This window comes from Eubalaena glacialis, chromosome 3 (assembly GCF_028564815.1).
Source record: "Eubalaena glacialis isolate mEubGla1 chromosome 3, mEubGla1.1.hap2.+ XY, whole genome shotgun sequence".
Classification (NCBI taxonomy): domain Eukaryota; kingdom Metazoa; phylum Chordata; class Mammalia; order Artiodactyla; family Balaenidae; genus Eubalaena; species Eubalaena glacialis.
The window spans coordinates 91,384,270-91,391,382 of NC_083718.1; the positions used below are offsets into that span (position 1 = coordinate 91,384,270).

The 7,113-nt window shown below is 37.7% G+C and overlaps 1 long non-coding RNA gene across 1 annotated transcript; it reads right to left on the reverse strand.

Annotated features, from left to right (window-relative positions):
- Positions 1 to 1,618: 1,618 nt before the first annotated feature.
- LOC133088261 (uncharacterized) lies at positions 1,619 to 6,422 on the reverse strand. Its single transcript, XR_009700506.1, has 3 exons — positions 6,368 to 6,422; positions 6,134 to 6,241; positions 1,619 to 1,742 (listed from the first exon to the last, which is right to left on the reverse strand). It is a non-coding gene; the product is annotated as an uncharacterized LOC133088261 (long non-coding RNA).
- Between the last annotated feature and the right edge of the window lie 691 nt (positions 6,423 to 7,113).

Sequence of the window (7,113 nt, forward strand, 5' to 3'; positions counted from 1 at the left end):
GCCACACATGAGAAGGTAATTTCTCGACTACCTTTTTCATTAGCTTAATGTACTGTCTTCCCACGGAGGTAAATAATCCTCACTTCACTGAAGTAAAGCAGGAGTAAAAATATCCAACTAGTGAGAGATCCTTGGGGTATCAAGTGTAGACCAAGGACTCTCGCTGAGGGTGCGGGGGTGCTCTTTAACAATACAGGCGTCACCACTTCCACCCCCATTGCTGCAGTTAAGAATCACTGCGTAACGTGAGACATATTTGAATATGTTACCTTCATAAACATATAACTATTGTGGGAATGTGAGGTCTACTGACACAAATAACCATCTTTAGAGAAGGAAAGGAAATCAAGTGCTTCCTAGGTCTCAAACATCATACTAGGTATTTGTCTCATTCAGTCCTTATAAGGTGGGTATCACCTTGACCCTAGCACCATCACCATCACCATCACCATTTTACAGAGGGGAAAACAGGTCCTGAGAGGTTAAATAACTTACCAAAGATCATATAAGCCAACAGGTTGAAAAAGCATTCAAACTCAAATCTCTCATCACAACCCATACTATTTCTGAAAAAGTACGGTCATGTGTAAAAGTGCTATAATATTTGTAACATTATATAAATATTGGCTAGTGTGTTATTATATATATTAAACTATGAGGACTCATTGGGAGCTTTCAGCTTCATTGCTCATGAAGATCTGAAGCCATCTGTAAGGAAGACGGCCCTTCTTCCTGGAGGAGACTGCAATGATTCCTAAATTACACTTGGGCATTTCCACCAAAGCCCTTCCCTAACTCACAAAGGGGCTGGCAGTGAAACTGCAAGCCTCCTCCTAACTCACTCTAACGTCACCTTCATGTGTTCCCAAAAGTTCCTTGGGGACTGTCTCCAAGACTTCAGAAGATGGATGTAATCTGCTATAATCGTCTTTACCAGATGATCCAAAATGTCTCTTGAGACCAGTTTATATGTTCCATGTTGTTTGGCCTCAAATATACCTGGAAAGAACATGTTTAATTATTATAAGTTCTTCCTTGAATTCACAAATGTTGAGCACTGGACCACAAATGGTCCTGTCTACTCTGTCAGGACCAACCACATCTTTTATGCAATCAAATCTATCAATTTTTTCCATTTTGTTTCTTCTTTTAGTACTTATGTTTACATATGTTTAAACATGCCTTCTGTACCCTGGATTACATTAAAATATTAATCTTTATATTTTAGTATTTCCATGTTTCTTTTTCAACATTTAAATCTTTATTCCATCTGAAGTTAATTTTTTGTATAATCTGTGAGGTAAGCGAGTTAAATGTTGTTTTTTCAAGTGATTCTCCAATACTATTTCTTAATTAATTCATCCTTACCCCTACTGACTTTTTAAATATTTTACTATATTGCATGTTCTTATATGTATACTTACATCTGTTTCTGAACTTTTGATAACCTGTGAGACCTACAATTTTAACCAGTATATATAGGAAAGGAAAAAGAATAGTTACTTGCAAATATATTCACCCAGCTATTCCCTGGAGATGGTGGTGGGTGGCTCAGACAACAGAAATTTATTTTCTCATAGTTCTAGGTACTAGAAATCCAAGATCAAAGTGTCAGCAGGTTTGGTTCCTCCTAAGGCCTCTTTTCTTGGCCTGCAGATGGCCACCTTTTCAATGTGTCCTTACATGGTCTCTTCTCTGTGTACATGCATCCCTGGCATCTGTTCCTCTTCTTATAAGGACACCTGTAATATTAGATTAAGGTCCACCCATATTACTCCATTTAACCTTAATCACCTCTTTAAAGGCCCTATCTCCAAATACAGTCACATTCTGAGGTACTGGGGGGTAGGACTTCAACATATGAATGTGGGGGAACACAGTTCAGTCCGTAACACTGGCATAGAAGAAGGAACTAATAAAATTAGCTATTATTAAGTATTAAATATGTGTTGGGCAGGGCAATTGAATATCAAGGCAACCATAATAGGAAAGATGTGACCAACTTAGCTTTTTTCCCCCTATTTGACCAAGAATAGATGTTTAATGTTTGAACAGTTGGGACACAAGAGAAAGCCTTGTCCAAAGAGCTACTGCTTCAAACCAGGTCAGAGGACACTTGAAAACTAGAGCGCAATGGCTCAGCAGGTGGATGCCGTTAAGGGAACTGAATTGGCTAATGGCCTCCGCAAACCACAGGTTACTATTTTAAATGTCACAAAAGACCACAGAGCATGAAAAGATGAAAAATAAAACCAGTGTGGGTCCAATCTTCAAACAAGTAGAACTGAGTGACAGGGCAGTTTGGCTCCATGTGACTAAACTAAATTGCTGAGAACTAAGGCTGTCTTTGGGCTAGAGGTAGACTACAATCTTTTCTGTCCTGGGGCTCTCAGGATAGAAAACAGCTTTTTTCTTTTTTCTATCCTTCTCACTAAAATCCTTTTTGCAGTCCTTGTAGAGTGAAACATCTGTGTGTTGGTCAAAGTCATGCAAAAGGGACACAAACAAAACAAAGTCATGCAAAAGGGACACTAACTCTAGTGTTACAGAATGTAAATATAAGAGGGCTTATTTGACACCACATACAAAAATAAACTCAAAATGGATTAAAGACCTAAATGTACTACCAAATATTATAAAGCTTCTAGAGGAAAACAGAGGCAGAACACTCTTTGACATAAATCACAGCAATATCTTTTTGGATCCATCTCCTAATGTAAAGGAAACAAAAGCAAAAATAAACAAATGGAACCTAATTAAACTAAAAAGTTTTTGCACATCAAAGGAAACCATCAACAAAATGAAGACAACCTACTGAATGGGAGAAAATATTTGCAAATGATATGACCAATAAGGGATTAATATCAAACATATATAAACAGCTCATATGACTCAACATCAAAAAAAAAACCCAATTAAAAAACGCGCAGAAGAGTTTGCAGCAACATGGATGGACCTAGAGATTAGTGAAGTAAGTCAGAAAGAGAAAGACAAATACCATATGATATCACTCACACATGGAATCTAAAACGTGACACAAATGAACTTATTTACGAAACAAAAGCAGACTCACAGACGTAGAAGACAAACTTATGGTTACCAAAGGGGAAAGGGAGATGCGGGAGAGGGATAAATTAGGAGTTTGGGATTAGCAGATACAAACTGCTATATATAAAATAGATAAACAACAAGGTCTTACTGTATAGCACAAGGTACTATATTCAATATCCTGTAATAAACCATAAGGGAAAAGAATATGAAAAAGAATACGTATATATATGTATAACTGAATCACTTTTCTGTACAGCAGAAACTAACAAAACATTGTAAATCAATATATTTCAATTTAAAAAATGGTCAGAAGAACTAAATAGACATTCTTCCAAAAAGGAAATGCAGACGACCAACAAGCACATGAAAAGATGCTCAACATCGCTAATCATCAGGGAAATGCAAGTCAAAACCACAATGAGATATCACCTCACACCTGTCAGAATGGCTATCAACAAAAATAACACAAATAACAAACGTTGGAGAAGATGTGGAGAAAAGGGAACCCGTGTACACTGTTGGTGGGAATGTAAATTGGTGCAGCCACTGTGGAAAACAGTATGGAGGTTTCTCAAAAAACTAAAAATAGAACTACCGTATGATCCAGCAATTCCACTCCTGGGTATGTACCCAAAAAAAACAAAAACACTAATTTGAAAAGATACATGCAACCCAATGTTCACAGCAGCATTATTTATAATTGCCAAGATATGGAAGTAACCTAAGTGTCCATCAATGGATGACTGGATAAAGAAGATGTGATGTATATATATACAACAGAATGCTACTCAGTCATAAAAAAGAATAAAATTTTGCCATTTGCAGCAACATGGATGGACTTAGAGGACATTATGCTAAGTGAAATAAGTTGGAGAAAGACAAATACTATCACTTATATATGGAATCTAAAAAATACAACAAACTAGTGAATATATCAAAAAAAGAAGCAGACTTACAGATACAGAGAACAAACTAGTGGGTACCAGTGGGGAGGGGGGAGGGGCAATATAGGGGTGGGGAAGTGGGAGGTACAAACAACTGGGTATAAGATAAGCTCAAGGATGTATTGAACATGAGGAATGTAGCCAATATTTTGCAATAACTGTAAATGCAAAGTAACCTTTAAAAATTGTATTAAATTTTTTTTTTAATTTTTTGAATTAAAACAAAAAGAGGGCTTATTTGGGGAAAAAACTTCCAAGCAGATTTGAAGGAGCAGAGCAATCCTCTGAGCTGTTGTTAGAGTGGAATGCTTAGGCTGGGCATAGCTGCACTGGACTCATCAGGGCCAAGCGTTCAAGTAGAGAGTAGTCACCCAACTCCCATTACAGTACAGAGTGACCCTTCTGCACACTAATGCTCTATATATCTGTAGGAAAAGAAAGAGCAGGCAACTATGATGCTATGGAAGACCCCTGAGGAAATGGCCTTGTTAGAAAGGGTATCCTCCAAAGCTCAGAAGCTTGTACTAGGTCATTCTCCTGTCAAGGGCTTCCAGGGCCCTCCAGAGGTACAGCCTGCTCAGTCAAGGGAAAAGAATAATCACATTACCTATCTATCAGCCACTGTAGGGAGGGTCAGGCAATCCTCAGTATGTATAAATGTCATTGGACTACTGGTCAGTTGAAATGGCAGCACAAAGAGTGACCAACTTTGTTTAAGAGCTTTCACACGGTGTGGCCACACTGAGCCAGCTCCCTGCCAGGTGTGGAAAGAAGAGGCCTACAGGACTCTGCTCAGATTTGTATTAGGACCCAAGCTGTGATTTAAAAACAAAAACAAAAAAAACCCCTCTGGAGTTAGACTGCCAGAAAGGGCCATGAAAGTGGAACTCTAAGTTCTCTTGTCATTTGAAGACCACCCACAGTCTCTTATTCCCAGAACATAGATAGCTTCTGAGTTCACTAAATGATCAATTCCTTCCCTTTGACTTTCCTCTCTGCTTCAGATATGCAATTGCTCTCTGGGCAAACGATGGTCCAGAATCCTATCATTAACAGTATGAAAATAGTAAAGATGTCTCAAACATATATTATGGAGCAGATGTAATTTACACCAAAGGAAGAGGGTCATTTTAACTGAAAGATCACATATATTTTTGGTAGTTACAAAAAAAATCTGATAATTCTCAAATTTTTATCTCCAGTTTTCATCACCTTCTCTTGATACAGACATGTTCCCAACTATTGACTGAGTACCTCCATCTGAAGTTATTTCATTCTAAACATATCTAAAACAAACTCATTTTTGTGAGTTGCAGTATCTACTTAAGTCATCCAAGCTAGAGGTCTCAGAGTCATCTTTGATCCCTAACACATCCTTATTAATTGGTCATCAATTCTTGTCAATTACACTCCCAAAATGCCTCTGTAATCCATCTACTCCTCTTCATCCTTATTGTTCCTGCCTAATTCAGCATCTTCTCTTAAGTGAACAATTGCCCAGCCTCTAAACGAATCCTCTTGCCTCCAGTTTCATTTTAATTTTTGATTTTTGATCCAAGAACCACCCCCTTGAGGCATGGTAGAATTTAAGACTGACTTCTTCTGAACAAAGTAATTTGCTTCAGGAGGAGAAAAGCAAGAATTCATTAGGCCTGATTCACAACAGAGGAACGACAGAGTTAAGAATACGAAATAGAGGAACAAGTCTTTCCCGGTCAACGTGGCATGATGCTGTGGTTTGATCCAATGATTCTGGCAGAGTACTATGCATGTTATTGAGAGGAGAGGGAGGGAGATTTCTCGATGGGAGATGGAAAGACAGAGGGAAAATGGCTGCTCAACGAGTGAGTTAAATTAGCTAAGAATCTAATAAGATTCAAAATGGGTGGCTATTAGCTTCCCTTAATTAATGTGCAAAAAAACTTGGGTATGTACCTACTCTAAAAATTATATACAATTTTTAACTTATAGAGAAAAAATTACCCCTAAATCCACCACCCTAATAATGATCACTATGTCTGTGCACGCCCTTTCCAGTCTCTGTCCGCTGCACACACAGCTGCAATCATAGCCTTCATCCTGGGTAAATATATAGAATTATATACCCAAAGATGTGATAAGTTAGAAAAACAACTGACCTTACTTAATCTCAAGCATTTCACTTGAGGAATTTTCAATCTGGAGTACATCATTCATTAGAGAGTAGTTCCTGCTGCTGAAGAGTGAAGTTGCAGCTTGGGTTGTACCTACACAATATTATACAAAAGAGAAGTTGGCAGAATTTGGTAAGGTGCTGTAGATTTAAAATTAGTGGACCCCAGATTTGGGGGAAATGCCTAAAGTCTAGAAAATAAAAAAAGAGACTCTCTTACCTTCATAACACATTCTGGCTTTTATTAGCAGCATCCTTAAAAAGGAGTTAATAATGTCTACTTCACAGGGCTTTTGTGAGGAATAAGTGCACTGTAAACTATAAAAAATGATACAAATGTAAGGAAAAATGCTTATCACTCATAAGTCTCTCACCAAACTCCAAACTTCCTATCTTGGTATCTCCCCACCCCACCCCACCCCCGGAATGCTATAATACAGAGGCAGAAAGACAGTTCTGTTGAAGCTGAGAGAAATAACAAACCAATTTCTCCTGGGATTGTCAGGGACATTTCACCAAGAGTTTTACAGGGGTAATAATGGGGCTCTGGGAGCTATATTTAATATTTATAAAAATCTAACCTGAAATTATACTGTTATCAGCAGTAAAGCTTTACAAGATAAATAAAACATCAAGACTTTATTTCTTGGGTTTTTTTTTCCTTTTAAATGGAATTATATAAAACAAGTATGCACCTCATAGAAAAATTAACTGTTGCTTTATTTAATAAATATTGTGTGAGGCCCCATAATAACCACAGAGAACAAAAAGATGAATAAAATAAGTCATAATTCTTGCCTTTAAGGAACTCACAGTGCAATGAAGACAGATTAAGTTTAATGCACAGGTATAATACTACATGGCAAGGGCAATAATAAGGACAATCACAACAAAGGGAATAAATGCAGGACTCTTAACCTAGGCTTGAGTGGTGCTGAGTAGTCAGGGAGGGCTTCCCGGAGGAAG